Source organism: Scyliorhinus torazame, chromosome 5 (assembly GCF_047496885.1).
Source record: "Scyliorhinus torazame isolate Kashiwa2021f chromosome 5, sScyTor2.1, whole genome shotgun sequence".
NCBI classification, from domain to species: domain Eukaryota; kingdom Metazoa; phylum Chordata; class Chondrichthyes; order Carcharhiniformes; family Scyliorhinidae; genus Scyliorhinus; species Scyliorhinus torazame.
The window spans coordinates 92,634,054-92,654,653 of NC_092711.1; the positions used below are offsets into that span (position 1 = coordinate 92,634,054).

The 20,600-nt window shown below is 45.2% G+C and overlaps 1 protein-coding gene and 4 non-coding genes across 5 annotated transcripts in view; 4 read left to right on the forward strand and 1 right to left on the reverse strand.

Moving 5' to 3' along the window:
• LOC140421495 (uncharacterized) overlaps positions 1-20,600 on the forward strand; it is a 395,230-nt gene that overhangs the window by 334,712 nt on the left and 39,918 nt on the right. The window lies entirely within an intron of this gene.
• On the forward strand, positions 7,752-7,824 carry trnav-uac (transfer RNA valine (anticodon UAC)). Its single transcript has one exon. It is a non-coding gene; the product is annotated as a tRNA-Val (tRNA).
• On the forward strand, positions 12,038-12,110 carry trnav-aac (transfer RNA valine (anticodon AAC)). The gene has a single exon. It is a non-coding gene; the product is annotated as a tRNA-Val (tRNA).
• Positions 14,948-15,020, forward strand: trnav-aac (transfer RNA valine (anticodon AAC)). The gene has a single exon. It is a non-coding gene; the product is annotated as a tRNA-Val (tRNA).
• trnap-cgg (transfer RNA proline (anticodon CGG)) lies at positions 16,660-16,749 on the reverse strand. Its single transcript is given in 2 exon segments — positions 16,660-16,695; positions 16,714-16,749. It is a non-coding gene; the product is annotated as a tRNA-Pro (tRNA).

Here is a 20,600-nt window from a genome sequence, read left to right on the forward strand (position 1 = left end):
ACCGATTGACCATCTCGGAGCTGCGGCTGTCTGACACCGCGGTCTATTACTGTGCACAGAGTCTCACAGTGATGGCAACGAGGGAAAGTTTCAAACAAAAACTGCCGCAAGTTTCTGGGTCACAGCTGCTGTCTGGTGAGAGCTTGTTTTCACAGCGGCTCAGACACTGAACGTGAATGGTTTCCTGTGAGCACAGGCCCTGAACACAGTCCACATAAACACCATCTAAAATCGTTCACATCGAAGACAGATTCAGTCCAATTATTGTATTTACTGAGAGCAGAATGAGTTGATGCTGATATGAGGATATCTGAGAACTCGTCGCAACCATTGAGGAAACAAACTCTGCATGTGGTCGGCACTATTTATATCCCAGACCGCTGTTCAGGAAATCGCTGAAGGACAAGTAATTTTAGGTTTGTAATATCAGTCTGTAGAGCAAACCAATGCCCATCGGATGAGGAAAATCTTAATAATCATAATAACCCGACTAAACACCACTGAATGTTAATGTCACTGACATATATTAAAACTGAGAATGCTAAATATGGCTGAAAAAATACATTATGTTGTTCCCCCTGGCATTGCTGTTATCATTGTCCTGATGAGTTCAGGATGAAAAGCTTCGACAATTATTTTCGGCAATGCTCACGTCTGTGCTACCAAACAACCAATCCTCAATACAGAAAAAGTACAGAAGTTATTTTCCGGACATGATTAGAAGTTGATGACTCATGGTAAATAAGTAAATTATCCTTAAGGTCAGATTTGGTGTTCCAGGCACCTGGACTAATGGTAACAAAGCCAACTAAATACAAAATCCAAATGGAAAAGAACACCAGAAAGCGCCAGGAGCGCCCTGGCGAACCTGAACGCACCGGACCAGGCTTTATGCACAAACAAAGTTTTTGTACTTTTGTCCTGAGCACCCCTCAGTGTTATATGCCCGCTACTGCATTTATGCGGTGTGTGTCACTCCTTTAAAGACTGTAACACAATATCAAATATCCGCTCAGCACTTTTGTCGCAATATATTTGATTTGGAAACTGGAATAAATGCTCTAAACATATCATAACGTAATGCTCAGAATGTATTCGATGTAAAATGGAGCAGAGGAAACCTCCCCAGTGCTGCCGGAACAGGCGCCAGAGTGTGACGACTAGGGGATTTTCAACGTAACTTCATTGCAGTGTTAATGTAAGTCTGCTTGTGACAATAAAGATGATTATTATCCCTTGCTTGTCAATCATTTGGATTTATTTCAAATCAGAAAAATCTGCTAATCGGTTCATAAAGTCCAGCTTTTCCGCCTCAGTCCGCTATTCTTTTTGTCACATTGCGGCAGTGTTTTTGTACGAGGCTCCCTCTGGTTGCTGTCACTGTGTCTCTCAGTCCACAGTAATACACCGCGCTGTCAGACAGCCGCAGCTCCCGGATGGTGAAATTCCCCTCACTTTTCGAAGTGTTTATTGATGCAGAAAATCGAGACTCCACGCCCACTGTTCTGGAAATAGCTCCATAGTTATGAACGTAGATCAGTAATGTGGGAGCTTTATTCAGGTCCTGACGGTACAGCTGTAAATAATATGAAGCAGCTGTGGTCGAATAGCTGTAATTAATGGTCACTGAGTCTCCTTCATATTGTGTCACTGCAAGCGGCTCCTGAGAGACCGAGTCTTCACCTCTAACCCCTGAAAACATTTAGAAATAGAGACATTGTTTTTTCATTATCACGATTGTTTCAAGTTAAGGAAATAGATTGCAAACGGAGGGGAGATACATTTAAATGACGATTTCTATGTCGATATCACGAGCAAAGTGAAAATTGTGCAACTTCGGAACTTACCAGTTAAGAGGACTGCAGCGGCGAGGGATGTGTAAAAGGTAACAGTCGACATGTTCACAGAGCTGGTGGTGGATTTAAACAGAGTGAGTTAAAGCTGAATTGTTTCAGATAAGACTTGACAAGATGTTGAATCATATCCCACCTCGCTACTGATTGGTTCATTACTGACAGAGTCTAAAGGCGACACCCAATCAGCCCTGAGCTCCTGTGTCCTACATTTCATCAGAACAAAGAGCATGGCATCAGATGAAACTGTTCTCAGAACAATGAATTGAACGGAATAGCTTCAGACAATAAGAAATAGGAGCCGGAGTGGACCATTGGCTCCTTCACTCGGGCCTGGTCTGTCATTCAGTTAGATCATGGCTGATCTACCTCACATCCACCCTCCTGCACTATCCACAACTATCTTCTTTGCCTTAATATCCGCAGATCTTTGGAACCCTTCTTGAAGAAACTCAGCGACTGAACAACTACGTTCTCTGTGCTGCAGACTAATAATACAACGAGCATTAAATCAAATGTTGGTTCTTTATCGGGGTTAATATTTGAGATGGGGCACGGATTGGTAACAGTTCATGTTGTTCTGATAACAGAACCAGAGCCTCCCATTTACAGAGCTGTTCGGAGGCCAGTAAATCGGAAAAACAAACATTCAGCACCACAGAAAGAGATCATTCGGGCACGCTTTCAGTTATAATATTGCTTTATTAATATTAGCAGTTCACAATCCTACTGACAGATCCGATTCAGTGAAGAGGAGGTGAGAGTGCCTTGCCGGTTTTTGTACGGGTTGACTGTGCCTCTGTAACAGTGTGGGGCTCAGTGCACAGAGATACACGGCGGAGTCAGAGACATGGACGCCGGTGATATTTAATGGAACGGTTTTCTTGTCTTTGTCCAAATCAGCAGAAAATCGGTCAGAAAACTCTGGTGACTTATCGCCCTGTTCCTTGCTGAACATTTTCAGTAAATATCTCGGAGCTTTCCCGGGATACTGGATGTACCAGAAGAGAGTTAGCGAGGAGTATTGAGTTTCGTAACTGCAGTTCAATATTGCTGTTTGTTCTTCCTGAACCGTTAATTCAGGCGGCTCCTGGGAAACTGAATCTTGGCCACTGGTTCCTGTAACAAGATATAGAATGTGTCAGAAATCTGTGAGTAAATATAACGCATGAAACACACACTGAGGATTTGAGCTCAGACTCACCGGGCAGCAAGACCATTATTATCAGTAAAGCACACGGGGAGCACATGGTTCCTGATTGGACAGTAAACAGCGACAGTGTTTCAAATACGTTGCTGCTTCTTGTCTCATATCACAGAGTAAACTCTGATCAGTGGCCGGCTTCACTTGTTGGGAAGTTGAGGGGCGTTCCTCCGTGCTACGATTGGCCCGTCTCGCAACTTTTACGTCAGCTGTGGACCAGCCTCTGTTAGTTGAGGACGAAACACAGCTAAGTCTGTCCAATCAGATTCCACCCCTGGTTGTGTTTTTCAGTTTTGTTCCCTTTTTCTGTCTCATATTATCCGTCATTTTGGCTTTTTCTGGGTGTAACTCGCTTTTCTTCGAATTAATGTTTGTCTATTTGTTTCGATAGATCTTTATCTCGAATCAAGGCGAAAGGTGAAAGGAATCATTTTAATTCAGCCTAATGCACAAGAATTAACGAGTGCCACCCAGAGCATTAGCATCGTTAATAGTTACTGTTTTGAGGGGGCCAGGGATAAATAGTCAACCAACTCTACACCGAGATGCGGTTCCACTAGGGTTAGCTTTGTAAAGTACTGATTTCAGTCATTATTTTTAAGACAGGATCTTTACAATGTGATAACTCTGACTGTGCCATTAGCTCACATTTCAAAGATGTCCACTGACAAATAGGCACCAGCCCCAGAACTTTTGAAAGTACAGCTTTACGACGTCGTTCGCCAATTCACCAACCCTGCACATCTTTGGGTTGTGGGAGTGAGACCCACGCAAACACGGGGAGAATGTACAAACTACACACAGCCAGCGACCTGGGGCCGGATTGAACCGATGTCCTCAATGCCATGCGACAGCAGTGCTAACTACTGCGCTACCGCGCCACTCTGTGTTTATACTGAGTTGATACAATTTGCTATTTTCTGCAAGATTATGTGGAATCTCCCATCTAGGCACCACATAGATATTACCGATCGTGAATTATATTTTGACCCATGAGTCCTAATATGTTAATCCGGTTTGATGAGCATTATAACTACTCACTGTGTCACAGCGCCGCCAGTATTACCAGAAACATTTCTAATTGAGTCTCTCTCAGTGAATTGGACTGGACTGAGTCAGAGATTGGAAGGAGAGAGCGAACCCGGCTCTGTTCAGCTTAGTGCAGTGCGGGGGTGGTGGAGGGGGAGGTCTACTGTGATCTCACTCGCCTCCCATCCCACCTGCTTGGCCGAGACCATCAAGTGAGTTTGTGACGCCCGTGCCTGAATTTGGCGCCCTCTGCTGCCGGATTCTGTTTACTTCTCGTCAGAATTCGGCTGTTGAATGCATTCAGAGTTTACTGCAATGCGTATCAGGGCGGCAAACCGAGCCAGAAATTTAAATTTCGTCTGTTACTGTTGTTGTTACTGTTGGTGTTTTTAATCAGAAAATGATGCTAAATTTGTGCAAATGACCGCTGGAGTTCTCTGTTTAGCCCTGGGACGACGAAGTCGAAAGAATGCTAAGAATTTGGAGGACAGGCGGAGGTTATAAATCAGAATGATAACAGGGCTGAACAGACTAGTTTTGATAATTTTGATCACAACGAAGCTACAAAAGCGAGTAAACGGATGCTCTCAGGGTTTTATTTTTAGCAGTGACCAGATTGCACAGAATTGTTTGAATTAGCTGAAAGTTCAACGTCCGAGAAAGAAGATAGAGGTAGGTGAATGATATTTCATGTTGCGGTTGTTTGTGGGAGATAATGAAGTGTTATAGACGACTTTGAATGGATCAGTACAATGGCAGTTCAGAATTAACGCGGGCGGTGCTCGAACAACGATTTTTGATTTACAAGACAAACGCTTTTCCTCTTGGCCACCGCACCGAGTGCAAGCGAACAGTATTAATTGTACTGTGATTTGATACCATTTGGCGTTTGGCGCCGAAATTGACGAGGGAAGATGAATCAATAGAACATGTCATCAGGGAGGAACTTGAGAACGGAAAACAACACGGGGTAAAATGCAGGGTAAAAAGGGCAATAGAAAAACCTCTTTCAAATAGGCGTATATAGTGTCAGTTGAATCTGGCCCCTTACCGCCCCTCCTACACAATATTGTTCTCAGTGAGGTGAGCAGTGAGCAGGTGCAGGATGGTCAAAGGCGGCTGGATGCTCAACTGTCGCTATTTCCGCTCCATCACATGTGACTGCAGCTGATAATCGCCGCACACATTTTCAGTATTCAGTCTGCGGTGTCCCCGGTCATAGTTTCCGTTTGTTAGTCTCACTCCAACATCATTGTGATGCTATAGACTCTTGTGTTTGGTTGGATCAGCGGTGCAGTGGGACCTGAATCTGGATTTCTGCTCTGACAGATTGCCTGAAGAGCGATTGATTCGGAACTATCGCGGGGAACCGCTTCGCCGCTCATCTCGTTATGATCTCGAGACTCAGTATTTTCTTCACGGCAAAACCCCCATTCGCCACTCACTGTGTACCCAGATTTTATTGTTCATTAACTTATAATGATAATTCTGCGGATGACCGTTTTTGGTGGTCGACATGAGGCTGATTCTGAATTTTGAAATTATTGTAATTTTCTGTTCGTAAATTATTATAATTTTCTGAACTTTTGTGAGTCGAGGAGTTATCAGAGTCCCATGAATTTTACAGCACTCACCATGGACAGCACCACTCGCTCACCCTCTCGCTTATCTCGGCGACTGCATAACAGAAAGCAAAACGAGTCAACACATATTTGATGTATTTTCGATCGGAAATCGATGTTCCACTGAAGTCTAAAAAAGCATGCTGGTAATTTAGTGGTGTTGCTTCCTGAGACTCTCATTGAATAGTAAATGTGCAGTCTATGTATTCATAACTACAGCAGATCAGTCCATTCTGTCTTCAGTTACAGGAACTATTGGCTCAGATGCAATAGTCTTAGGCCCACCTAAGTTAATGGTCCTGGAAGATTTGATTATCCCCACATCTGAGAGCTTTCATTACTTCTGCTCGGAAGTGATATTCCAATATTAAATTTATTGTGCATGGCGACATGCAGATTAATCTCACGAATCCCAAATGTCCCCTTAATTGACCTGGACAAGACAGAGACCGCAATATAATCGGTGGATATATAGACTTAAGTGTTTTTCTGAATCGAGATCAAATCATCCCCCAGAGCAAAGGCAGGAACGCAACATTAGTAGAATTGAAAATATTCTTTGAGGTTTTTGTACATGGTTGTAGCTGCTTTGTGACACTGTTCTCAATGCACAGTAATAGACCGCCCCGTCCTCCACACTGAGCGCGTTTATATTGGTATAACCATTCTTTTTACACTTGTTGGCAGCCGCCAGATATCGTCCTGAGATCTCCTCTTTCTTCATCGCCAATAAGTTAATGATGATCAATCTCGGCGGCTGTGCCAGTTTTTGCTGATACCAGAGCATGCGGTACATAGTTGGGTCTGTATATCCGCAATCTAAACGCACGGAACCCCTTTCTGATGCGATATTGTCACCGGTGACTGAGTTACTGGATCTGCGCATAGTCCGCCTGCGAAAGTAGAGGAATGAAACATAAGAACATAAGAACTAGAAGCAGGAGTAGGCCATCTGGCCCCTCGAGCCTCCTCCACCATTCAATGAGATAATATCTGATCTTTTCTGGACTCAGCTCCACTTTCCGGCCCGAACACCATAACCCTTAATCCCTCTATTCTTCAAAAAACTATCTATCTTTATCTTAAATACATTTAATGAAGGAGCCTCTACTGCTCCACTGGGTAAGGAATTCCATAGATTCACAACCCTTTGGGTGAAGACGTTCCTCCTAAACTCAGTCCTAAATCTACTTCCCCTTATTTTGAGGCTATGCCCCCTCGTTCTGCTTTCACCCGCCAGTGGAAACAACCTTCCCGCATCTATCCTATCTATTCCCTTCATAATTTTATATGTTTCTATAAGATCCCCCCTCATCCTTCTAAATTCTAATCTGTCAAGGGTTAATCAAAATTCCCGAGACTCTGAGAGTGAGTTGTCCATCTGAGAAACACGCGGCTGGGGGACCGGCGAATCCAGCCCACAATCCAGAACTTACTATGCAAGAGCGCCGCCAGTATTAACAGAGGCATGCCTGACTGAATCTCTCTGTGTGAATGGGAATGGGATGAGGCAGAGATTGAGAAGCAGAGAGGGAACCCGGGCTCTGTTCAGCTCATTGTTCCACCCACACACTGCAGGGTGTCAGTGCTATTGTTACATCACTCAGGATACCATCTCCATTGGCTTTGTCAGTGCCATCACGTGACTTCATCAGGCCCCTGCTTGACAATGGCACCCTCTACTGGCGGGTGCGTTGTAAAACATTTTAGGATGAGGTCAATTAGTCGATTCGGTGAGTATTTTATCTGCAGGCATGAGCGGTTTCCAGATAGCAAAATTTCAGCGAGGTGGCAGAGTGGTTAGAACTGCTGCCTCACAGCGCCAGGGACCAACGTTCACTTCCGGCCTTGGGTTGCTGAACAAATGCTTCAGCTCAAGAGAAGTTCTATGTCTTCTGGTCTTGTAAATTGAGACATCAGTTTTAAAGAAACAGACGTGTTCTTGTAAGAAGTGACAGGGCCCCTCAGCCGAACAATGAGAAGCTGCAGCCAGGCAGTTTAGTTGAACGTGGCACAGGTCCGTTGGCTCTTGCATGGGCAGCTGTTTCTGTAGTGTAGTGGTTATCACATTCGCCTTACACGCGAACAGGCCCCGGTTCGAAACCGGGCAGAAACATCCCGTGCGTCTAGTTTAGCCTGTTGCTGACTATTACCTTAATCTCGTAACTGATCTTCGTCATCGAGGAATAGCAAAAGCCGTGCACGGCTATGGGCCAGTGGCGCAATGGATAACGCTACTGACTACCAATTAGGCAATTCCCGGTTCGACTCCTGGCGGGCTCGGAGTTCAAACTTTTGGAGTCCCATTTAGTTCAGTGGGTGGGGCAGCTGCTTCTTGATGCAGAGCAAAGTGAGCAGGGCATCATCAATTCTCGTATCGGCTGTGGTTATTTATGAAAGACCTGCCCTCTCAATTTAACTTCAACTTCAAACAAGAACAGAAAATACTGGCCAATATCAGCAGGTCTGACAGCCTCTGTGGAGAGTGATGGCAGCAGTCGTTTCGAGTCTGGGTGACTCTTTGTCGAAGCTGGACAACAGGATCTTTGGTGAGATTTCGACTGGCGGTGTGTGTGTGGGGGAAGGGAGGGAGCATTAAGCATTGGGCCTCGATAGACGGCCAGCGATAGGTGGAGAATAACAAAAATGTGTTGGACAGAAAGAAGAAAAAGGGAATGTAAATGGTTCTAATCAAAGTTAAGAACGGTGCTGATAGAGGCGAAAAGGAGATTAGAATGTGTTAATTGCAGAGGACAATAAGGTACACGGGACCGATTTCCCAAGAGGGATGGCATGGGCTAGGGGGATGGGATGGTGGGGGACAATGGTGGGGGAAAACATACCAATGGAAGCAATGAAAATAAGTTGATGGAAATAAACATGTGGTGAACGGGGAGGAGGGATTTCACAGTCCGAAGTTGTTGAGCAGACTGTTAAATCCACAAGGCTGTTACAGCACGCTGCTATTGCCATGGAAGGTCGATCTAACATCTGCGGAAAATACTGGAACAGCTCAGCGAGTCAGGCTGGATTTGTCGACAGGACAACAAAGCTCGTCTTTCACCATCACCTTTCATTAAAACCGGGACGGGTTAGAAATGTCGGACGTTTTAACCAAGTGAAATCCCGGAGGGAGCAAACAGAACAACAGGAAAGGGCTCTGACAGGGTGCAAGTCAGGAGAGATTAAATGAGAAAAGGCCTAGGGTTCCCTGGCCACAGAGTGAAGTTACATCGAATGAGAGAATAATTACACCACAGTATGAGGCCATTCCAGCCGCTGTGTCTGTGCCAGCTCTCAACAACTACCGCCCGGATACAAAGAACAAGTGGAAACAAGATTCAAACCCAAATCTGCGATGGAAGTACACACAGAATGGGGGCAGCATTTACAGCGTGAAACTGTTGACCACACTCTGAGTGTGAAAGCTGTATTGAGCCCAGTGGAAAGATGCGCTGCTGTTCCTCGAGTGTTTGTTGAGCTACTTTGGAACATTTCAGGAGGCCGAGGTCCGGGAGGTCAGCGTTAAGATCCAGCTCTCCAGTCAGTTCAATTCTCCACTTTGGCTCTGTGGATTAGATGGGTCACGTCCCTGTGAAGTTAACGCAGATCTGGAACATCAATTCTATCCAAACGCACTCCAACTCAGACACTGTCGTCCTCGAGCATCATCTGTGGGGAGAGAAACGACACTAACATCCCGAGTCCTGAGGAATCTTTTTCAGAGTGAGCCAATGCAAATCAACCGTCAGCATCGTAAACAATTCATAATGTCTGACCTGGAGTGAAGGGCTTGTCCAGGATTTAAACCCACGACCGCTCGCATTGATTAAAAATATTTAAACGAGAACCATACCTCGAGACCAAAGAGCACAAATTTAAAACCGAGCTTAAGCAAAATATAACATATGTTAAGTTCGATATAATTTCTACATCTCATGGTTTTATATGTTGAAACATAAGTTTGGTTTAAAGAAACAGCTGTCGTCTTGTAATAAGTGGCCTGGCCCCTTAGCCTCACCATGCGAATCTGCAGCAACACAGTGACGTTGGACAGTGTACACATCCGATGGTTGCCAGCTGTTTCTGTAGTGTATTGGTTGTCACATTTGCCTAATACGCGAAATGTCCCCGGTTCGGAACCGGGCAGAAACATCTCATACTTCTAGTTTAGTCTGTTGCAGACTATTACCTCAATCTCGTAATTGGTCTTTATCAACGAGGAACAGCCAAATGCATGCACCCGTATGGGCCAGTGGCGCAATGGATAACGCGTCTGACTGCGAATTACGCGATTCCAGGTTCGACTCCTCGCTGGCTCGGATTTCAGAATTTTGGCGTGCGCTTTAACTCAGTGGGCGGGACAGCTGATTCTTGATGCAGAGCAAAGTGAGCAGGGCATCTTCAATTCTCGTATCGGTTGTGGTTATTTTCGAAAGCCCTGCCTTCTCAATTTAACTTCCACGTCACGCAAAACAAAACTTATCTTCAGGTCAGTAAAGTTCGATTCCTGATTGTTTTATAAGTTGAGACATCGGTTTTAACGAAACGGCTGTCTTCTTGTAGTAAGTGACATGGCCTCTCAGCCGAACCATGACAAGAGGCGGCAACACAGTGAGGTTGAACATTGCACAAGTCCATTGATTACTGCACCGCCAGCGGTTCCTGTAGTGTAGTGGTTAGCACATTCCCCTAACATGCGAAAGGTCCCCGGGTCCATACAGGGTAGAAACATCAAGTGCTTCTCATGTTGTGTGAGGAGTGTTTGCACAAAGTACTTTTGTTCCCCGATCTCGTATGTTCGAGGATTATGAGGTTTAATCTCTCATGAGCCACTAAAATAAATTCCACATTAAGTCATAAGTACTGAATTTTCGACAGGCGGAGGTGGGGTGCCCTATTGGGCCTCGATAGAGTGGTCAGCAATAGGTGGAAAATGACGACAATGTCTCGGACAGAAAGAAAAAGGGAATGTAAATGTGGCTAATGAAGGCTAACAAAGGTGCTGATAGTGGCGCCTCAAGAGATCAGAATGTGTTAATAGCAGAACAAAGTAAGCAGGATGTCAGAGAACAATTGGCGACAGGGATCAGATTGCTCAAGTAGGATGGTATGGGCTGGGGGAGGGGGGCAATGCTGAGGGTAAAACATATCAATGGAAGGAATGAAAATAATTTGATGGAAACAGATGGTGGAGGGGGAAGAGAGATTACACAGTCTGATGTTGTTGAACTGAATAAAATGAAACAGACAGAGAGCTGCTTGAATCTTCTGGAATTAGTCAATAGAGGTAAGTGAATGTCCACTCATAGACAAGCTTTTAGAAAATGTCTCGATTGTCTCGGGAACGTGTTGGTTCCCTGCTGTGTGAGCTCAGATTCTCAAAGGAAACCCAATGTCAATGAATCCCGCCGAATGCGCCGCAAAGAAATGAAGAAAACATCGCTTGACCAACAGAAAACCTTATCAAAGGGCTCGTCCGGGATTTGAACCCGGGACCTTAAGCATGCTGTTATTGCCATGGAAAATCGATCGGACATCTGCGGAAAATACTGGAACAACTCAGCGAGCCAGGCGGGATTTGTCGACAGGACAACAAAGCTCGTCTTTCACCGTCACCTTTCATTAAAACCGCGACCGGTTAGAAATGTCGGACGTTTTAACCAAGTGAAATCCCGGAGGGAGCAAACAGAACAACAGGAAAGGGCTCTGATAGGGGGCAAGTCAGGAGAGATTAAATGAGAAAAGGCCTAGGATTCCCTGGCCACAGAGTGAAGTTACATCGAATGAGAGAATAATTACACCACAGTATGAGGCCATTCCAGCCGCTGTGTCTGTGCCAGCTCTCAACAACTACCGCCCGGATACAAAGAACAAGTGGAAACAAGATTCAAACCCAAATCTGCGATGGAAGTACACACAGAATGGGGGCCGCATTTACAGTGTGAGACTGTTGCACACAGAGTGTGAAAGCTGTATTGAGCCCAGTGGAAAGATGCGCTGCTGTTCCTCGAGTGTTTGTTGAGCTTCTTTGGAACATTTCAGGAGGCCGAGGTCCGGGAGGTCAGCGTTAAGATGCAGCTCTCCAGTCAGTTCAATTCTCCACTTTGGCTCTGTGGATTAGATGGGTCACGTCCCTGTGAAGTTAACGCAGATCATGTTAAGTTCGATCTAATTTCTACATCTCGTGGTTTTATATGTTGAAACATCTGTTTTTGAAAGAAACAGCAGTCGTCTTGTAATAAGTGGCCTGGCCTCTCAGCCTCACCATGCGAATCTGCAGCAACACAGTGAGGTTGCACATTGTACACGTCCGGTGGTCGTCAGCTGTTTCTGTAGTGTAGTGGTTATCACATTCGCCTAACACGCGAAAGGTCCCCGGGTCGAAACCGGGCAGAAACATCTCGTACTTCCAGGTGAGTCTGTTGCTGACTATTGCCTCAATCTCATAACTGGTCTTCATCAACGAGAAATAGCAAAATGCGTCACCCATATGGGCCAGTGGCGCAATGGATAACGCGTCTGACGACGAATCAGGAGATTCCGGGTTCGACTCCTGGCTGGCTCGGAATTCAAACCTTTGGCGTGCGCTTCAACTCAGTGGGTGGGACAGCTGGTTCTTGATGCAGAGCAAAGTGAGCAGGGCATCATCAATTCCCGTATCGGCTGTGGTTATTTACGAAACCGCTGCCTTCTCAATTTAACTTCCATAACTTAACTTATCTTCAGGTCTGTAAAGTTCGATTCCTGATTGTTTTATAAGTCGAGACATCGGTTTTAAAGAAACGGCTGTCTTCTTGTAATAAGTGACATGGCCTCTCAGCCGAACCATGAGAAGCTGCAGCAACACAGTGAGGTTGAACATTGCACAAGTCCATTGATTACTGCACCGCCAGCGGTTTCTGTAGTGTAGTGGTTAGCACATTCCCCTAACATGCGAAAGGTCCCCGGGGCCATACCGGGTAGAAACATCAAGTGCTTCTCATGTTGTGTGAGGAATGTTTGCACAAAGTACTTTTGTTCCCCGATCTCGTATGTTCGAGGATTATGAGGTTTAGTCTCTCATGAGCCACTAAAATAAATTCCACATTCAGTCACAAGTACTGAATTTTCGACAGGCAATGAGAAGAAAAGCATCTTCCTATTTTGGATATTCGGAGCTAGTTCATCCTCAACAGAATTTCATGCATTTACAAATGCAGATGAACATACTTATTCACCATCTCAAACATGTCTAAATGAACGACAAATGCAACTTACTGCGGTTGCTTCATTCTGAAACAAAAACAGAAAATACTGGACAATCTCAGCAGGTCTGACAGCCTCTGTGGAGAGAGATGGCAGCGGTCGTTCCGGGTCTGGGTGACTCTTTGTCAAAGCTGGAGAACTGGAAATGGGGTCAGATTCAGACTATTGCGGATGGGCGGGGGTGGGGTGCCCTATTGGGCCTCGATAGGGTGGTCAGCAATAGGTGGAAAATGACGAAAATGTCTCGGACAGAAAGAAAAAGGGAATGTAAATGAGGCTAATCAAGGCTAACAAAGGTGCTGATAGTGGCGCCTCAAGAGATCAGAATGTGTTAATGGCAGAACAAAGTAAGCAGTGTGTCAGAGAACAATTCGTGACAAGAATCAGATTGCTCATATAGGATGGTATTGGCTGGGGGTGGGGGGCACTGCTGAGGGCAAAACATATCAATGGAAGGAATTAAAATAAATTGATGGAAACAAACAGATGGTGGAGGGGGAAGAGAGATTACACAGTCTGATGTTGTTGAACTGAATAAAATGAAACAGACAGAGAGCTGCCTGAATCCACTGGAATTAGTCAATAGAGGTAAGTGAATGTCCACTCATAGACAAGCTTTTCGAAAATGTCTCGATTGTCTCGGGAACGTATTGGTTCCCTGCTGTGTGAGCTGAGCTTCTCAAAGCAAACCCAATGTGAATGAATCCCGCCGAATGCGCCGCAAAGAAATGAAAAAAACATATCGCCTGACCAACAGAAAACCTTATCAAAGGGCTCGTCCGAGATTTGGGCCCAGGACCTATCGCAAGTTTCGAAACCGAGACACCCAAAGCGAGAATCATACCCCTAGAGCAACGAGCCCCGGGAAAGTAACAGAAGCACGCTGTTATTGCCATCGAAAGTCGATCTAACATCTGCGGAAAATACTGGAACAACTCAGCAAGCCAGGCGGGATTTGTCGACAGGACAACAAAGCTCGTCTTTCACCATCACCTTTCATTAAAACCGGGACCGGTTAGAAATGTCGGAAGTTTTAACCAAGTGAAATCCCGGAGGGAGCAAACAGAACAACAGGAAAGCGCTCTGACAGGGTGCAAGTCGGGAGAGATTAAATGAGAAAATGGTTCCCTGGCCACAGAGTGAGGTTAGCATCGAATGAGAGAATAATTACACCACAGTATGAGGCCATTCCAGCCGCTGTGTCTGTGCCAGCTCTCAACAACTACCGCCCGGATACAAAGAACAAGTGGAAACAAGATTCAAACCCAAATCTGCGATGGAAGTACACACAGAATGGGGGAAGCATTTACAGCGTGAAACTGTTGCACACACTATGAGTGTGAAAGCTGTATTGAGCCGAGTGGAAAGATGCGCTGCTGCTCCTCGAGTGTTTGTTGAGCTTCTTTGGAACATTTCAGGAGGCCGAGGTCCGGGAGGTCAGCGTTAAGATGCAGCTCTCCAGTCAGTTCAATTCTCCACTTTGGCTCTGTGGATTAGATGGGTCACGTCCCCAGATCTGGAGCATCGATTCTATCCAAACGCACTCCAGCTCAGACATTGTCTCCCTCGAGCATCATCTGTGGGGACAGAAACGACGTAAACATCCCGAGTCCTGAGGAATCTTTTTCAGAGTGAGCCAATGTAAATCAACCCCGCCGTCAGCATCGCAAACAATTCATAATGTCTGATCTGGAGTAAAGGGCTTTTCCTGGATTTAAACACACGACCGCTCGCTTTGATTGAAAATCCCTAAACGAGAACCGTACCCCGAGACCAAGGAGCACAAATTTCAGACCCAGATTAAGCAAAATATAACTTACGTTAAGTTCGATATAATTTCTACATCTGTTGGTTTTATATGTTGAAACATCTGTTTTATTTAAGAAACAGCTGTCGTCTTGTAATAAGTGACGTGGCCTCTCAGCCTCACCATGCGAATCTGCAGCAACACAGTGAGGTTGCACATTGTACACGTCCGTTAGTCGCCAGCTGTTTCTGTAGTGTAGTGGTTATCACATTCGCCTAACACGCGAAATGTCCCCTGTTCGAAACCGGGCAGAAACATCTCGTACTTCTAGTTCAGTCTGTTGCTGAATATTACCTCAATCTCGGAGCTGGTCTTCATCGACGAGGAATAGCAAAAGCCATGCACCGCTGTGGGTTTGTGGCGCAATTGATAATTCGTGTGACTGCGGATCAGGCGATTCCAAGTTCGACTCCTGGCCGGTTCGGAGTTCAAGTTTTTGGCGTGCGCTTTAACTCAGTGTGTGGGACAGCTGGTTCTTGATGCAGAGCAAAGTGAGCAGGGCATCATCAATTCTCGTATCGGCTGTGGTGATTTACGAAACCCCTGCCGTCTCAATTTAACTTCCACTTCAAGCAAAACATAATTTATCTTCAGGTCTGTAAAGTTCGATTCCTGATTTTTTATAAGTTGAGACATCAGTTTTAAAGAAACGGCTGTCTTCTTGTAATAAGTGACATGGCCTCTCAGCCGAACCATGAGAAGCTGCAGCAACACAGTGAGGTTGAACATTGCACAAGTCCATTGATTACTGCACCGCCAGCGGTTTCTGTAGTGTAGTGGTTAGCACATTCCCCTAACATGCGAAAGGTCCCCGGGTCCATACCGGGTAGAAACATCAAGTGAAATGAAATGAAAATCGCTTATTGTCATAAATAGGCTTCAAATGAAGTTACTGTGAAAAGCCCCTAGTCGCCACATTCCGGCGCCTGTTCGGGGAGGCTGGTACGGGAATTTAAATCGTGGTGCTTGCCTGCCATGGTCTGCTTTAAAAGCCAGCTACTTAGCCCTGTGCTAAAGCAGCCCCACTGGCGGCATAAAGCTGGATTAAATTAATTCCAGACTAGAGTACGCAAACAGGTATTGAGCAAAACTGATCTACATATTGTGATTTCTTATATGATAGCACAGGGCGATTTGGCCCTGTGCTAAACAGCCTCTCGTTTTGCGTAAGGATTTTTTGCACAAAGTACGTTTGATCCTCGATCTCGTATGTTCGAGGATTATGAGGCTTAGTCTCTCATGAACCACTGAAATAAATTCCACATTTAGTCACAAGTACTGAATTTTCGACAGGCAATGAGAAGAAAAGGATCTTCCTATTTTGGATATTCGGAGCTAGTACAACAGAATTTCATGCATTTACAAATGCAGATGAACATACTTATTCACCATCTCAAACATGTCTAAGTGAACGACAAATGCAATTTACTGCGGATGCTTCATTCTGAAACAAAAACAGAAAATACTGCACAATCTCAGCAGGTCTGACAGCCTCTGTGGGACGAGATGGCAGCTGACGTTTTGAGTCTGAATGATTTGGGCTGGGGGGAGGAGGGACAATGCTGAGGGTAAAAAATGTCAATGGAAGCAATGAAAATAAATTGGTGGAAATAAACATGTGGTGGAAGAAAGAGAGACTTCACAGTGTGAAGTTGCTGATCTGAATAAAATGAAAGGGACAGAGAGCTGCCTGAATCCACCAGAGTTAGTGTATAGAGATAAGTGAATGTCCACTCATAGACAACCTTTTCGAAAATGTCTCGAGTTTCTCGGTAACGAGAACTGGTTCCCGGCAGCGTGAGCTCAGTTTCTCAAAGCAACCCCAATGTGAATTAATCCGGCGGTCTGCGCCGTAAATAAATGAAGAAAACATGTTGTTTGACCAACATCATCAAAGGGCTCGTCCGGGATTTGAACCCGGGACCTCTCGCAAATTCCGAAACCCAAATACCCGAAGCGAGAATCATACCCCTAGACCAACGAGCCCCTCAATCACACATGACTGAAGCAGACTGTCATTGCCACCGAAAGTCGATCTAACATCTACGGAGAAAGCGGAAAATACTGCAACAACTCAGGGAGTCAGGCGGCATTTGTCGACAGGACAACAAAGCTCGTCTTTCACCATCACCTTTCATTAAAACCGGGACCGGTTAGAAATGTCGGACGTTGTAACCAAGTGAAATCCCGGAGGGAGCAAACAGAACAACAGGAAAGGGCTCTGACCGGGTTCAAGTCAGGAGAGATTAAATGAGAAAAGGCCTTGGGTTCCCTGGCCACAGAGTGAGGTTAGCATCGAATCAGAGAATAATTACACCACAGAATGAGGCCATTCGGGCTGCCGTGTCTGTGCCAGCTCTCTGTCAGAGCAAAGGAACAAACAAAGAATGAAAAGATGTGTCTGGAGGAGCTGTCAGGGCAGATTGATCAACAGCTGCGAGAATGCAGCAAGTGTGAGAATGTGAGGATCTGTAGGGACCGCACAAATTCACATCAGCGGCTCTGCTGGGTTTTTCTAACTGGTGGAGTCGCATAGCCCCTGGGATGTTGTTGCACTCACCCTGGGACCTGCCTCTCCCTCTTTGCCCCTGACCTGGATGACGCATTCTCGTTGGGCAGAAATGGCCAACATCGATCAAGATCGAACGAAAATTTTAAATTTCTGTTGAAGGCTAAACCATACACCAAAACTTCACATGGCCCTGCACGATAATAATAATCGTGTTGCTCGATGATGCTCTGTTGAAATGGTTATCGTGCATTGCAGACTGTCGCACATTTTTAGGTTCATTACAGGATGGGATAGCGGAGACTCAGTGGCCTTGGGCCCACCTGAGTTAAGTTTTGGAAAAAATATCCATAATTTTAGGTATAATTAGCGCCACATCAGATAGTTTTCACTACCGCTGCTAGTGGGTTTTCCAAGTTTAAATTTACTGTAGAAATCGCCGCATGGAGATGAGCCTTATGATTTACCAAACTGTCTCTGTGTTGACTTGTACAAGAACAGAGAAAGCAATATAACTGCAATAGATCGACCTGACTGCTTTCGTGAAATTATTCCCGCAAGCAATGACACTAAATAAAGCTTAGCTGTCCAGTAAATACTCGCTGAGGTTTTTCTACGGGGCGTTATGTTATATCCAATGCTGTGCCTCACTGCACAGCAACAGACCGACGCGTCCTCCAGACTGAGGGCGCTTATATTGAGGTTACAGTTCTGTTCGGACTTGTCAGCAGCCGCCAGATATCGTCTGAAGCTGCGTCTTTCTTCAGAGTTAATAAGAACATAAGAACTAGGAACAGGAGTAGGCCATCTGGCCCCTCGAGCCTGCTCCGCCATTTAATGAGATCTTGGCTGATCTTTGTGGACTCAGCTCCACTCTCCGGCCCGTACACCATATCCCGAATCCCTTTATTCTTTAGAAAGGCATCTATCTTTTTCTTAAAAACGTTTCAAGAAGGAGCCTCAACTGCTTCACTGGGCAAGGAATTCCAGAGATTCACAACTCTTTCGGTGAAGATGTTCCTCCTACACTCCGTCCTAAATCTACCTCCCCTTATTTTGAGGCTATGCCCCCTAGTTCTGCTTTCCCCGACCAGTGGAAACAACCTGCCCGCATCTATCCTATCTATTCCCTTCATAATTTTATATGTCTCAATAAGATCCCCCCGCATCCTTCTAAACTCCAATGAGTACAGTCCCAGTCTACTCAACCTCTCGTCATTATCTAATCACCTCAATTCTGGGATCAACCTAGTGAATCTCCTCTGCACTCCCTCCAGTGCCAATATGTCCTTTCTCAGGGAAGGAGACTAAAACTGAACACAATACTCCAGATGCGGCCTCACCAACACCCTATACAATTGCAGCATAACTTCACTAGTCTTGAACTCCATCCCTCTAGCAATGAAAGACAAACTCGATTAGCCTTCTTAATCACCTGTTGCACCTGCACACCATCTTTTTGCGTCTCGTGCACCAGCACACCCAGGTCCCTCTGCACAGCAGCATGTTTTAACATCTTACCGTTTAAATAATAATCCATTCTGCTGTTATTCCTCCCAAAATGGATAGCCTCATTCTTGGCAACATTGAATTCCATCTGCCAGACCCTAGCCCATTCACCTAACCTATCCAAATCCTTCTGCAGACTTCCGGTATCCTCTGCCCTTTTTGCTTTACCACTCATCTTAGTGTCGTCTGCAAACTTTGACACATTGCACTTGGTCCCCAACTCCAAATCGTCTGTGTAAATTGTGAACAACTGCGGGCCCAACACTGATCCTTGAGGGACCCCACTTGTTATAGGTTGCCAACCAGAGAAACACCCATTTATCCCCACTCTCTGCTTTCTGTTAGTTAACCAATCCTCTACCCATGCTACCATTTTACCCTCAATGCCATGCATCTTTAGTTTATGCAGCAACCTTTTGTGTGGCACCTTGCCAAAAGCTTTCTGGAAATCCAGATATACCACATCCATTGGCTCCCCGTTATCTACTGCACTGGTAACAGCCTCAAAAAATTCTACCAAATTAGTCAGACACGACCTACCCTTTGTGAACCCATGCTGCGTCTGCCCAATGGGACAATTTCCCTCCAGCTGCCCTGCTATTTCCTCCTTAATGATAGATTCCAGCATTTTCCCTACAACCGAGGTTAAGCTTACAGGCCTATAATTACCCGCTTTCTGCCGACCTCCTTTTTTAAACAGTGGTGTCACGTTTGCTACATTCCAATCCTCTGGGACCACACCAGAGTCTAGTGAATATTGATAAATTATCACTAGTGCGTTTACAATTTCCCTAGCCATCTCTTTTAACACTCTGGGATGCATCCCATCAGGGCCAGGAGACTTGTCTACCTTTAGCCCCATTAGCTTGTCCAATACTGCCTCCTTAGTGATTACAATCATCTCAAGGTCCTCACCTATCATATCCTTATTTCCATCAGTCCCAGGCATGTTATTTGTGTCCTCCACTGTGAAGACTGACCCAAAAAACCTGTTCAGCTCCTCAGCCATTTCCCCGTCTCCTATTATTAAATCTCCCTTCTCATCTTCGAAAGGACCAATATTTACCTTAGCCAGTCTTTTTTGTCTTATATATTTGTAGAAGCTTTTACTATCTGCTTTTATGATCTGAGCCAGTTTACTTTCATAGTCTACCTTACTCTTCTTTATGGCTTTTTCAGTAGCTTTCTGTTGTCCCCTAAAGACTTCCCAGTCCTCTAGTCTCCCACTAATTTTTTGCCACTTTGTATGTTTTTTCCTTCAATTTGATACTCTCTCTCACCTCCTTAGATATCCACGGTCGATTTTTCCCCTTTCTACCGTCTTTCTTTTTTGTCGGTATGAACCTTTTCTGAACACTGTGAAAGATCGCTCGGAAGGTTCTCCACTGTTCCTCAACTGCTTCACCATGACATCTTTGCTCCCAGTCTACCTTAGCTAGTTCTTCTCTCATCCCATTGTAATCACCTTTGTTTTCGCACAAAACACTAGTGTTTGATTTTACCTTGTCATCCTCCAACTGCATTTTAAATTCCACCATATTGTGGTCGCTCCTTCCAAGAGGATCCCGAACTATGAGATCATTAATCAATCCTGCCTCATTACATAGGACCAGATCTAGGACCGCTTGTTCCCTTGTAGGTTCCATTACATACTGTTACAGGAAATTATCCCGGTCACATTCTATAAACTCCGCCTCAAGGCTGCCTTTACCAACCTGGTTAAACCAATCGATATGCAGATTAAAATCACCCATGATAACCGCTGTACCATTTCTACATGCATCCGTTATTTATTTGCTTATTACCTGCCCTACCATCC